Source organism: Gymnogyps californianus, chromosome 5, assembly GCF_018139145.2.
Source record: "Gymnogyps californianus isolate 813 chromosome 5, ASM1813914v2, whole genome shotgun sequence".
Lineage (NCBI taxonomy): Eukaryota > Metazoa > Chordata > Aves > Accipitriformes > Cathartidae > Gymnogyps > Gymnogyps californianus.
Genome location: NC_059475.1, coordinates 19,912,778 through 19,927,155, shown reverse-complemented (window position 1 = coordinate 19,927,155; position 14,378 = coordinate 19,912,778). Strand labels below are relative to the sequence as shown.

General features: G+C 42.6%; 1 protein-coding gene across 4 annotated transcripts in view; it reads left to right on the top strand.

Moving 5' to 3' along the window:
• Positions 1-14,378, top strand: part of TSPAN4 (tetraspanin 4) — a 391,838-nt gene that overhangs the window by 273,264 nt on the left and 104,196 nt on the right. The window contains exon 1 of one of the 4 annotated variants that reach the window (XM_050896898.1): positions 4,751-4,770. The exons of the other annotated variants lie outside the window; for them this stretch is intronic. The gene's annotated coding sequence lies outside the window, so the exon portion shown is untranslated. Of the gene's footprint in view, positions 1-4,750; positions 4,771-14,378 lie in introns of those variants that run through there. 4 annotated transcript variants of the gene reach the window in all.

Sequence of the window (14,378 nt, the reverse complement as noted above, 5' to 3'; positions counted from 1 at the left end):
TCTGTTCAGACCCTTGCCCCTGCTTAAATGCTTTCTTGCATCAAAGGTGCCATGTAGCTTGCAAAACCAATCACATTGCAGCAACATCATCATTTTCACAGAAAAGGCTTCTCAGCTTTTATTGTCCCATGTAAGGCTTCTTGCGTGCTGAGACACACAACAAAGGCAATTTACTCCTCTCCTCCTTGGCCTCGTGAGAAGAGGAAGGTTTCAATGTGAGGTTGTATTTCGAGTCCCATGAAGTTGCATCTGGCTGCTGGCTGCGACCATCATGTTCTGTGCGGTGGCCTCCATGTGCTGGACATAGCTAGTCAGCAGAGCCCATTAGCAACATTGGCGCAGGGTATCTGGTAGTAGGGCATAGCACTGGGCTCCCATTTTCTAGGCACCAGATAACAGAGCCACAGAAAATGTGAGACTTTCCAAGCCTGGAAGAAACATGTTCATCCCAAACAGGCCCGCAGTAGAGCTAGGGGGGCTCAAAAGTGCAGTCTGTCATTGCTTTGGTCTTTTAGTACTGTGGCTACAATTTCCTTGTATCCATACATGCTCTGCAGATATTAGTTGTAAGTTTTCATGTTGGTTGCTAGCAGCACAATCTATTACTGCCATGAATTGCAGAGCTATTAAACCAGTGGAGAAGGTCATGGTGATGAGGCCCAAGCAGTGCTCACTGGGGGATAAAGTTGTTATAGGCTATACCACGTCATTAAAAATGAAGACATCGAGTGATACCGTATTCAGATTCCACGGGTCACATTTATTTGGATTTTCACTGTATTTTTATTTGCAAAAAAAGACCTCTGAATGCTGTCTTCTGCACAGCTGACTTTTGACAGTTGTTTGAAAGCAGTCAAGACTTTCCATTAATTTCCCAGGATAACTGCCTGGCGATCATGCTTTGTGACAGGCTGTGTGTTTGACCTGTGCAGTCTCAACTATTTTGCTCGTGTTCCTGTAAATGGGATGGTTGAGTCAGGGGAACCCCTCGGGCACAGGAGGGAAATCACACCTTCCCTGGACACCAGCTGAGAAGGAGCAAAGGAAGGGACTTTCAGATAAGGACCATGTTCCTTAAGGACTTCTTAAGAAGTGGGCAGTTTGCTGCAGAAAGTGACTGATGGCAGGAATAAAGCTTGGGGGCAAGGACCTGCTTGCAAGGAGACCATGGGTGAAGGGAGTATTGGTTACAACCCATTTCCATTTCTCTTTTCTCTGCAATAGTCTTTTTTTGAGTTCTTTCCTTTAATTAAAATGTTAACTATTCTATTTTATACTTTAGCAAAGCCTGGCTTTTTTCGTTTAAAAGCCCTTTGGTCTTTTTTGCAGAAGTGTCTGTAAAGAGAAGGCTTTGGATCTTTTCGCACATTAAATATAAGTTAATCCTTATCTCCATCCCTGCTTTCTGCCACATGGAAGTACTAAAGGGCAAGGTGGAAAGGGATAAACGTCCTTATGCTGAAAAAAGCGAACCAGCTTTGACCTTATTCTTAGTAGTTCCCCTGAGCACGTGGACTGCAACTCAAAACATAAAAATCAGCAAAGCTATTAGGAGTGTGCAGTGCTAAGTATCAAGCAGATCCTGTGAGGACAGAGAAATTGAAAATGGTGTTCAGTGCTCAAGGACCAGTTAAACCCCAGCAGCGCCTGTGCTGCTGGAAGTGGTGCTGCTCAGCCATCGCCTGCAGTGGGCATTGCAGGAGGGCTACCTGCTGGGCAGGGCTCTCTGATTTAAATGCCTTCCCATTTGCTTCATGGCAACTCAGCACCCTACACACAGCACTGGGTATGCACAAGATTGTATATGGATGTATATATAACTGCAAATACATTGCATGTTAAATCCATGCAATTAGTTTCTGCAGTTGTTTGGAAATGTTAAGAGAGAGTTTAACAAAAGGCAAGATCAATATTACCACAGCATTGCGTTTTCCTTTTCTGTTATCCTTGTCACAGGATAGCTTGTCACAAAAAGCTGCAGGCCCCATGTTTCTGTGTTGTGTTAGATATTGGAAGGGTGTAAATGTTTGCAAGAGATCCCTAGAAACAGGGCAAAGCACTAAGGTTGTAAAGTTGTGCTGTTTTAATTTGAGGAGGCAGCAAGCCAAGTTAGATTGACAGTTTAAGTACCAACAAAATAATACACTAAATGCAGATTCTGTGTCCAAGCATCTTCTGCTTTCAGTTCCCACTGGGACACTCTGTTCCAGTGCCCTTGTTCCATTCAGTTTTGTTGCAGAGGAATTGGAGAGTATCCAACTTTTAAAATTACCTCAGCTTTAATTTATTCTGCTTTTGATGTTCATAGTGCCATATATCTAATGGCCCCCAAATCTTTTCCTTAGTCTCTGAGGCTATAATTTACCTGCCCAATGTCTCAAAGGCAGATACCACTTACTTTAAAAGTTACGTATAATTTTAATATTCATATGTTTATATAGTATATGAAGTTTGTGGGGTGAGTGAGGAAGGGGGATGATTTATGCTTCATGAACATTTCCAGCCATTTAAAAGACAAAATGAATTTCAGTTTTACGGAGGCATCTTAGCAGAAACCTGCATGGGTCCAGCATATTTAATGTAACTTACACTTGGCAAAAAAATGAACAAGCTATTCTCCCTTAGGACTTTGTAGCAACCTCACAGAACTAGGCATGATCCAGCTAAATGTATTCCTTTTCCATGACAGGGTTTTTTAAAGAAAAACACTGAGACTGGGGTATATGGGAAAAAGGCATGTGAGTTAAGAAGTACTGAATTTTATATGTCAGGATTTAGAAATAGAGAGCTCGATTCCAGTTTCCACTGAGGCACCTTTATGTAAACCTGGAAATGCAAAGGGAAATCAGTGAAACAAAGCTGTAGCACTTGTTAAGGCCCCTTTTCAGAATAGGTTAAATTTAGATAAAACTCAGGTCCAAAGCCTTGTTCCCCATGTGATTGCAGGGCTGTAGGAATGGGAGCTATATATATATATAAGTAGAAGAGAATTATGGTGAGAATTAAATTCTGAAGACTGGCCACATAAGGGCACAGAATGGCTCAGGAAAGCAAATCTGAGCAAGATGTCCCATGATTGCGTTGCAGCTGGTGAAAGTAAGCTCCAGTCCAAGGTGAGCACTGATTCTGGAGCCCTGCGGACACTCACCCGCTGACTGCCGCATCGCCTCTCATGGCTCCCCGTGGCTGGCCAGGGCAGAGCATGGATATTGATTTCCTCCCGCATCTAAGCCTGGTATGATCTCTGTGTGCTTTTGCTACTCTCTTGGCATTACGGAGATCAGACATGGTGGAAAAGGAGATTAGCCAATTCGCCGCAAAGCAAGTTAATACATCTTCTGTCACACATCTACTAGTTTTAAATGTATCATCTCCTTTTGTTTTCACCTGCGCATATATGCTCAGGCAGAGCCAAATGATCATGTGGTTCATGTTGGTGTAACTTTCTTAAAGCCTGGGGAGGCAAAAAGAACTGTAGAGACCTGGAACCTTATCTGACCTTATGAATTCTGATTTGAATAGGAGGCAATGGGTATAACTTAGCATTTATTAGCAACAGAAACATAAGCCCTCCTAAGAATCAGACAAGTATCTCTATTTCAGTCTATGCTTGAAGCAACTGGTCAGGCTTGTGAAACAGGTAGCTTTTCTTACTGTCCAAAATTGACTGTTTTTATAAGGGAAAGAGGGGACACAAAGACACTGCTTGTGTCATGCCTGTGCTGCCCAATAGGTCATCCTAAACAAAGTGAAATGTTGTCTTGCGTCTTTCTAACAAGCTCTTTGTTCCTTTTTCTTGCTCCTTTTCCTTTTTACTCCATAGGTGATGAAATAGATTGGCTCCAGCTCTCCCCTCCTGGCATGCCATATGTGCTGCATGATGCCATTCTTTGCTAGGTTGTTCCAGCCTTTGGGGAGGTGGGAATTTATTCCTGGAATCATTCCAGTGTCCAGATCACTTTCCTTGTCTTTATTAGTATGGACTGCAGCCCATCATCATTGAGGCGAGTAGTTGGTAGGGAGCATATGAGATAATTGCCTAAAATGAACTCTACCTCCACAGGGCACAAAATCACTCAGTGGCATTGCAGCTTTCTTATTCCGGCTTAAGTAACCTTCCTCCCTCTAGGCAGTAGCTCATTCTTACATATGTCATGGGGACCATATGCTCAGCCTAGACCCAGTCCCAGGCTTAGACAGTCTGCTTGTAAAGCAATATACATTCTCTCCTGCAGAGCTTTTTAGGTGGCATGCCCATCCTTCAGGTGCAGGATGGCTGGCAGCAAAAGAAATCAGCTTTTCTGCATGCTCAGTAGCTGAGCAAAGCTCTGTGGGTTCTATCTGCTCATTCCCAAGCCTAGCACAGCTCTGTGTGGTAGGGCCAGCCTCTCCAATATTGCTGCACCTCATGCAAGGGTATATGACTTTCTTGTCAGCTTAAAACAGAGTGCCGCACTATTTCATGTGTGCTTTAGGTTGGTGATGGGTCATGACTGTGTAAGTATGGTCCAAGTCCCTGAAGGTTCCCTTTCCTATATTTGTAATAAGATGAACCAAATCCCAGTGGTGTTTTCTCTGCTGGGCTTATTGAACGGACAGCATGGTGTACCAGAAATGCTCAAGGATGGGCCTTGCTGCCTCCCCAGCTGGAACCAGTTAGCTGATGAGAACTAGGGGCTGCAATCTACCAAGGAGGAGGTGAATGCCAGGAGAAAGCTGGAGGTGCAGGTTTTGGAGCTACAGACTGAGAGGAGCTGTGCAAGGAAAAATGTAAGAAGGGGAGGAGTAAAACCAGTTAGGAAGATTCATGAGGGATGGGTAGGACCATTGGTGCTTAATGTATTGTTGCTGGGCTGGGGGTCAGAGGAGGGGCTGGGCTTCCCGTTCCCTGCAGAAGGGGGAGAAGCAGCCCCGAGGCAAATAAGCAGCAGAAAAGGGAAAAGTCCAATGCTGGTTTATATGGTATGAGATTTTGTTGTTTGGAAAAGGAAGAGACCCTGCTGTAGCCAGGCAGAAAGGTCATGTCTGCCTAGTATAATGTTTAGATTTCTCTCTGAGGCACAGGGAGTAGTATGGTTGTGGTAGTAAAACACTTCTTCTGGGTAACTTTACTTTCCTAAAAAACTGGCTGTTAGCTTGACTGAAATACCGTAGCAGTGTGTAGCAGGCTTCCTATGCCTGCGTTGTCTCACTGAAAGTTGGCTTTGCTGAATTGCACCATGTAACTGCATACAGGGTGTTGAGGGGGATATATTATATTAGTGGGCACAATGGGCACTTTGTATCATCTGTCTTGTGGTGACTTGTACCACATCAGTGTTTTTGAAATCTCTTGTCAAGTGGAGTTTTCACTTGAGGTTCCTTCTTGGCACCAATATGGTTTAAGCAAAGATAAGAAACAAAAACTGTCCTCTCAGAAGTAGCACAACCCCACAGCTGTTCTCTGCTTTGGGGCAGCTGTGTCCCATCCCAGCTTGTTATAGCAGCTGGAGGTCCTCTCTTGACCCTCTAAGGGGAAGAGACCTTGGCTCTTTGTTAGGCTCCTGTCTACCCTCTCCTACTCGAACTTGTTGGGTTGGTGTGGAGGGGAGAAGGCAGTAAGCTCTTGCATTCAGCCCATTTCTGGACATAAAACTAAACTGTAACCGTGACCTGAATTAGAAGTATCAGGACAAGAGCAAAATCTCACAAACCAGTGAACTCTTTTACAGCCTGCTGTAAGCATTTTTTCTACCCTTCTAAAGGGAAATAGCCACACATCTCTTTGCCACTTCAGCGAGCAGGAAGCTTTATTAGAAAATGTTTCCTTGTGTTTGTGTCCTGCTTGGTTTGTTTGGTTCTTATTAGTTAGTAATTGTTTCATTACTGTAGAAATAGATGTCATGTTACTTTTTTATGTTGGTGTTGGGTTTTTTTCCACGCTGTTGTTGTGTGAACATTTCTTACAGTTATTTGCTGCAGGGAAAATGTGAAAAGGACTGTATAACAGTAGGCAGAAACTGAGAAATTGCCTGAACTTTGGAAGAGCCTTGCTTCTTGCCCCCAGCTGGCATCAACAAACCCATCAATATTAAACTCAGGTGTGAGCCAAAATGACCCAGCTTTACAATTACAAAGGAAGGGGCAGGGGGATGTTGAACCAGGGCAGATTAAGAGACTGGAGAAGAATAGTTTGGAGGTTTGCACAGCTGAAAGCACACTGGTTTCTAGTCATTACTGGTTGAATCAGGGAGGAATGGAAGCCATGGTGTGTTTTATGGTGTCCTTTACTCCATTTACACATTTACTCTCTCAATTGCTAGTGGTTTCTGATCCACAGATCCCCAGCAGGAGTCATCTTTGACTGTTGGCCCTGCCTCTGCAACAGGGTGGCATGAGAAGGCAGCGTCAATGGGTGTATGTGAGTAATGTTGTTTAGAGAGTGGCATCAGTGCTACCAGATTTTAGCAGCTGAAAGAGTCTGGTATTAGCAGCTAGTCTGTCCAGCTGCGTACCAGAGGCCATAGATCCCAGCCAGAAATGGCTTTCTGCCAGCAGCCCCAACTGCAGTGCTGGTAAGACACATGCGGTATTATTTATGGTGAATAATAGAATACTAAATGGTTTAATATATTATGTGCTGATCCTGGACTGATTGAAATTTAAAGATGTGGGGTAGGGGTTAGAGAAGACTTGGCAAAGCTGTCCCTTCCTAATCACCCCATAACCTCAAATTTTCTGTAGCAACTAGTGGGAGAGAGACAGAATATTTAGGGCTTTTGGAGGAAGTAGATTTGAAGGAGAGATGTGGAAGAAGTGTTGGATGAAGAACGGGAGGAAGCTCCAGGCTTTTGCAGTTGAAGGGAATGAGAAGACTGCGTGCATGTGAGGGTAGATATGAAGATCGTGTGCTGTTTGGCTGGGGTAGAACAAGCTAGTAGAAGAAAGCAGTTAGAAATAGTCAGTTGGCTACATAGGTGGTTAGCAAGTGTCCAAAAGCAATCTGACACTCTACCAAAGGCTAAAAATAGTTAAAAGTTCATGGGGGTCTTTATGCGCGCAGTACTGTCATGCAGTAATTCTGCATGACAATACTGTTCCATTGGAGTCTTTGCAAAAACATAGAGCATGCTGCCTGGAGTGCATTGCTTTCTCCTTTGCCCTGTGTATCTTGACAGCAAAGGCTTTCAGGCTTAGGGCTTTTATGAAGGATTGTTTTTTAACAGAATTAAGTGCCAGGCAGTGCAGCCACAGCTGTATTTCCTATGGCAGAGCTTGGTCTTAGATCCCTGTGACCTTCTGTGGCTCTATCCCATCCTGGACCTTGTGGTCATGGGGACACTGCTGATGCTTTTGTTTTTATGGTAAATTAAAGAAGCCAACAGACACTTTAAAATTCAGATGTCCTCTTAATATTTCAAGCAGGGGCTGGACGGACATTTTTTTCCCACAGATAACTTTAATGCAGAGAAAAGAGCTGCAGAGAAGAGCTTTGCACATTAAGGAACCTGATGAATTATGCATGAAGCACAGCAGTCTGGTATCGACAGTGCCTGCTTTATGAGAGGAAGGGAGTGATAGGAACAATTTACGCCATACGCTAGCTGTAGTTTTTCAGCCTGAAGCAGTAATGCGGGCTGCTGGGCTGAGAGCAAACAACATGGCTCCTCCTTTGAGCCCCTGGGGGCTGAGAAAGGTTATTTGGCAGCAGGGAGCAGAAGACCTGTTTTGAGCAAAGCGTGGAGAAAGGGAAGAGAAGGCGGGGAGGACACATCAGCTCCGCAAGCTGCTTGGCAGAGCTGTGCTGAAGAGCGGTGGAGTCACTGCCAGGTTGACAGACCCAGCGTGTGCACATTAAACTCTGCCGTGTAATGGGACAGTAAGACTGACACTGAAAGCATCGATCTGTGCTGCCTGGGCTCGCTGTCCTGTGAAGCAAAGGTGGAAATAGAAAGAGGAAGCAGTGGTTAAAAAAAATCTCGTTAAGAGTAAAGGTTGACTGCATAAAAATAAAGGGATAATACTATGCAGTGCTTTAATGCGAGGTCTGTTGCTGTGCATGACAGCAGACTTGCAGAGTTACTATGTGTCAGAAGCTGTGGAGGTAGTGCTCCATAGGTAACTGGTTCAAGCAATCTGCCAGGAAATGAAGTGCCCTAGAAGTTCTCCAAGCCTTTTTGATGCAGTGGCAAAAAGAAATTTCTACACTTGCTGGCGAGTTGCCACTGCATATTTATCAGGCAGCTACTTCTTTGGTGGTGGCAGTAGGAGGAACTTGGGTTTCCTTGTAATTGTTTGTGGTTCTCTCTCAACCAGATCTGCGTCTTCCATTGCTCTCTTTAGGTTTCTTTTCTGGCCATTCATGAGTTTGAACCCTTTATTAGGAAGAGGCAGTCCCTAGATGTGTTGAAAGTGGGCTGTATTGCTATGAGGCATCTGGATAGCAATAATGATGATTTTTTTTTTTTATAGCATTGGTTATTCTCCCCTTTCAAAAGAGCTTTGCAAACAGCAAGGAAGCCGTATGCTACTCCTTCATGGTAGGAGAATATTTTCATGCTCAGTTTGCAGATGGAGAGACTGACACGCAGAGAAGTACAGTCAAGCATTTTCAAAAGTGTCTTGTATTAGGAGGCAGACATTTCCCAAGATTTTCAGAGATGCTGATCATGTGGAGCCTCTCTGGGCATCAACTAAAGTGCTTGGCATTTACAAAACTGGAATGCATTTGATACTGGACAAAATCTGAGGCTACTGTGAAAAACATTGGCCTAAGAGACTTCCTTGGGCTAAAGGGCTCAATAGGAATCCTGGACATTGCTGTGATTCCTACTTCTCTGTTCTGCTGCTCTACCATAGATTGTTCTTTACACTTTTTGTTCTTTAGATGGTGACTGTGTTTGCCTTTGCCCTGTCTTCCCAGTCTTTGTCAGAATCCTTTATGTGATGAAGTCGTGTATTTGAGTCTTGCAGTTTGGAGCTGTTGTTCTGACTAACCTCAACCATGAGCAGCACAAACAGATTTTTACTTCAGCCTCTCACAGGACACTGAGATGCAGAAGAGGAGAAACTCCGGCACTCTCAGAGAGCTCTTTGCCTTTGTCTGGGTTCCTGCAGAATTTCAGTTCACAACTATCCTCAATGTTAAAAATGTTGATTTAACTGTTTAACGAAATGGTTAAAGAACACTGATCAAATTAGAGCTCTCTTGCCAATGAATTGGCAAAGCTTTGATTCTGACTATATAACATGTCCAGTACACACATGACATTGCAGTATCTCATTACTGTATTTCCAAGCAGTGTTCATTGAATTGTTCTATTTTGTGTTTACTTGTGTGGGTATGCACGAAAAATGAAACTGCCCTTCTTAACTGGAAGCAGTAAAATATGTATTGTGCTTTAATTGTTTTCATTTTTGGCAGAGCTACTTTATAATACAATTATGTTTGTGCCCAGGGGCATGTGGGATTGAATTACCAGGTATCCGCCTTCCAGCACTCACTCTGTTTCAGACACCCCATACTTAAATTATACGAATCCTTTGGGAACCAGGCAATTATAGAAGTGTTAGTTAGCAAAAATCATCTGAAGTTGCATACAAACATACTTCTCTCCAGAGCCATTTTGTAGGTAACTTTTCTTTTTATTAATCTAAGTGCTTTGAATATGGGCTTTAGATTTCTGCTCAAGTGACTTCTTATGAAGATGATGTTCTGTGTGCTAGGACAAGATACATCTGGGGAAAATGTGGATCACCTATTCTGGCCAAGCATGAAAAAAGGAAAAGGGAAAAAATAAGTCTTTTGGGAAAAATAAGTCTATTAGCTGAAGTGCAAGCTCTGGTAATCCTTAATCAGGCAAGGTTTTTGTTAATATTCCACAAATAATCTTCTTTGTTTGCATATGCTTTTTTGTGTTTTCTTTTAATTTTTTTCAACACTTTATGAAAGATGAGGAGCGTCTGATGTTTTTGCAAAGATACCTAGGCAGGAGCTACTTGTTGCTGGGGGAGATATGAAGGCCAGTATCATATGCAACTTGTGTCAGTTTGGCTAAGACTTTTTTTTTTTTTTTTTTTTGAAGTATTCATAACAAAGCAGAAGCAAATTTTGGATGGCCATTCTTATCCTGGCTTGTCCCTCTTTCTCAGATGATCTAAAGTTCTATAAACTATTTAAATTGAAGTAAGTGCATGGACAAAGGTGTTTACAATAAGTTAAACAGAATAAGTTTGAGCCAGCTTTAGTATGAATTTGCTCTATAAATTTACAGTAGTAACTTGTAAATGGGGGCAATACAAAAAGGTTTGACGCAAGTTCTGGTGTCTCTATAACCTCAGCTAAGTTGACCGATGCAGACGTTTTACCATGCAAAGACTTGATTTGAAATCTGATCCAAACCGTGGTGGTACGTTCCACCTCCTTTACTGTTCTAAATGGTTGCAGAATGTGCAAGGGAACAGTGAATGCATACCCAAATTTCTACAAGGGATATATATACATATATATTTCCATATATATCTGTGTCTATAGAAATCTCTTCTCCTCTAACCAAACAGAGACATGGACACTGCTTCTGAGCTGGACCTTCAGATTCATTTTGTGTGACTGTCTAGCAGGTTACTTCTTCATTGTTTCTTATCAGCTTTCAAAGATCTTAGTTCCTCTGTTTTAAATGTAAAACACCCTTACCGTCCTGGTTTAACCCCAGCCAGCAACTAAGCACCTCGAGGCCACTCCCCCCTCCCAGTGGGATGGGGAGGAGGATTGGGAAAAAAAGTAAAACTCATGGGTTGACATACAAGCAGTTTAATAACTAAAGTAAAAAAAAAAACCAACCTAACCTAACTAATAATAATAAAAATATAATAATAATTGTAATGAAAAGGAATATAACAAAAAAAAGAGAGAAATAAAACCCAAGAAAAGACAAGTGATACACAGTGCAGTTGCTCACCACCCGCTGACCAATGCCCAAGCAGCGATCTGCCCCTCCAGGCCAACTCGCCCCCGTTTATATGCTGGGCATGACATTCCATGGTATGGAATACCCCTTTGGCTAGTTCAGGTCAGCTGCCCCGGCTGTGCTCCCTCCCAGCTTCTTGCACACCTGTTTGCTGGCAGAGCATGGGAAACTGAAAAGTCCTTGGCTTAAGATAAGCGCTACTTAGCAACAACTAAAACATCAGCGTGTTATCAACATTATTCTCACACTGAATCCAAAACGCAGCACTGTACCAGCTACTAAGAAGAAAATTAACTCTGTCCCAGCTGAAACCAGGACATCCATGTATGTTTAGAGTATGCTCCTGGTTACTAAAAAGTATCTATTTCTTCATAAGCCAGGCTGATGATTCAGTCTCAAGATTTGTTCATGTCTTGGGCAGAATTTTTCCCTTCTGGTGCTGGCCCAAGCCGAGTTTCTATGGCTGGATCTTTGCTTATACACAAAGGTGTGCTTGTGATGGCTGAAACTACACATGGGTATTTACCTAAGGATAATAATACGCATTGTGCGTAACGTCTTCCCTTGGCTTTTATTTGAATACTAAGAGGAGAGAAATGATATGCCTAAAGAGGTTTCCTTTGTGTTCCCCCTCTCACCCGCCTCTGTCTTTCAGAGGGGGGAAAAAACCAAACCCAACTGCTATCTTCTTGAGCTAAAACCCATTCAAACAAAAGAAGTCCTAAATCCATATTAATCACCACCACCTTTAATTTTTCAATCACTGCTTGATTAAATTGCTGCCTAGGTTTGTCCTTTCAGTGATAGGGCCTGGTTAGTGCTCTGCAGTGAACTCAAACAGAGAAGTAATAAAGTGCTTTCTGTCATAGGCACTCCCCGAAGTGCCAGACACAACACAAGTTATTAAAAAAAAACAAAGAGTGAGCTCCTATAAACTGTGCAGAGAGGAAAAAAATGATTGTCCAGGGAAGGGGAAGAAGATTTTAATTTCACATCTGCAATTAAAAAGGCAAATACATCTGCATAGAGGGTATTTCAAAGTCAAAAAGAAATGAGCAAACTCGAATGGTTGGGCCTGTGTCAAGAGCTAGGTTTGTAATGGTTTTACCACTGTCAAAAGGTAAGTGCCCATTTTTTTTTTCTTTCAATATAATTATCAGCATAGAGCATGTCTGTCAGTTAATAAACTCACATTGATCCACAACCACCTGCCTTTAAATCTTCCCACCAGGAATGCAGATGTTCCAGCTCCTGATTCCAGTGAAGCTGGGGTTCTGCTTAAGCCAGCTTACATTGATGCACAACCCTCTTTTGATGCTCCACAACCATTATGAAAATGGTTTATGTTGCTATAGGGCTCAATTGTAGACCTGTGGCTCTTGAGCCCCTTTCCAGTAGTGAGCAGTCAAGGTGCCATTCCCATGCTGGGCCGTAGTTTGGAGTCGAGTGTTGGCACCGAGGTTGCTGTGTAGCCTGACATGAGCCAACAGGTCTTTCCTGGCCACTGTCCTCACTCTGGAAGTGAGTTGTAAAGTCGGCTTTGGTGTTATGTAATGACACAACTGGACTTCCATGTGTTATGGGATGACTGCCGTTCAAAGCACATTAAGTTAGCGTAAGCATCTCCTGGTGGCTTAGCACTTGGAAACAGTCAGAGTAGGGTATTTTAAGAAGCGCCTGTCCTTCATCTGAGTGTGACAGCTTCCAGCACGAACACCGATTATCCAGTAAATACAGAATAAAATGGACAAACCGAAGCAAACAGCTGGGGCTGAGAGTGCACGCATTTGGCTTCCCTGCCTCAGCTGAGGAGAAGTAACTTCCAGATGAAATGGGTTATTTTCTTTAAAATACAATCTATGAATCTTTTGCAATTACATGAGCATCCCCTTGGCTTTACATCTTGTCTTTGACAAATCTGTAAACCTTGATGTTGATAAGAGCATATATTGGACAACCTTGTTCTTCTTGTTAGGATGTTTCACAGAACACGTTGCTGCGTTCTGACACAAAGAACACTTCTTTCTTCTTTTTTTTTTTTTCCCTCCTCCTGTGGCCACAGCCTGAGTCAATAAAGAGTCAACGTAAGCTAAATCATTATAAGTCAATTTTAAACCAATTCAGGAATGTCCACACTGGGGTTTGTGTGGACAACAATTTAATGAAATCAATTGAAAAATCAATGTTAGGCATCATCTCTGTCAGTTTAACTAGCTTCCTTCCCATTCAGCTCCCAGCCAGCTAATAGCTGGCAAAAAACTGCAACATAATGTTATCTTAGGCTTACACAATCTTCATTGGCAAAAGGATTTTGGAGGTTGAACTTACTCCCTTAAGTTTGTATTGTGCAGATCTTTACCCAGCTAAGGGAGTGATGGAGACAGCCTGTTTCATGCTGAACAAGCCTGTAGCTACAGCTTTTTGAGAGGAGAACAGTCTTGTGGATCAGATACCAGAGTAGGAATCAAGAGAGCTGAGTTCTCATTTCTACCGCTTCTACTTTATCTTTCTATCTTTTCCCTCTCCCAGACGGCTACAATAATACAAATCTTGCACATGGTGTATGGGGCTTATTTTCATTCATTTGTTTTTGGGAAGTTTTTTAAGAGTTGGTGATTACAAAGGTCATAAAAATACACTGATGATTGTAGTCACTGGATGTTTGGAGTAGTGCTGGCACGTTAGTAATATTCTGCCATTGTGCCTGTTTGTATCGGCGTGCTCTGATGAAAACCTGGGGCTGCTGTTGCAGTGATAAGGCTGGTCTCCTGAAGAAATCTGTCATCACACAAAGCTTCATCTAATTATTTAGCAAGTACCTTTGGAACTTCAGAGCTAAACATGGATTCCTTCTGGTTAATAAGGATGTGATTTCTGTGGAAGATACATTTCTTCCCTTAGTTTTCTTGTACTATTAAAGGTATCCTGCTATTGCAGTGGTTTTGGTGCAGTGCTGACCATGATTGCAGAAGCAGCATTGCCTCCATGAGAGTTGCAAACTTGAAATAGGGTCACAACATTAAAATTCCTGCTTTCTGTTGCTTACCTGTTGAAAGATTCATGAGTGAGGTGTATTTCTATACTATGGTAACGTTACACATTCTTTGGTTGCCCTACATCAGGCTTTGTGGCCCTCAGCTAAAGTTACTGCCAGTGTCTGTAGTGTAGAGACAGGGAGCTAGGGTGGGTAATTGCTGTGATATCTTACTGCATAGCAATGCGCGTACCCTGTGCCTCTCCTGAATAAACACATCTTGTACTGCTCTGCAGGAAAATGCAATCATCCCACAATGAGCAATAACAATTCAAAAACATTTCATAAACGTTCTGTTTTTAAAAAAAAAAAAAACAACCCACAAGACAACAGTGGTATTTCATTTTCACAAAACGACTTGGAGAGCTCTTTGTGGACTGTAGTAGAAATATTATTGG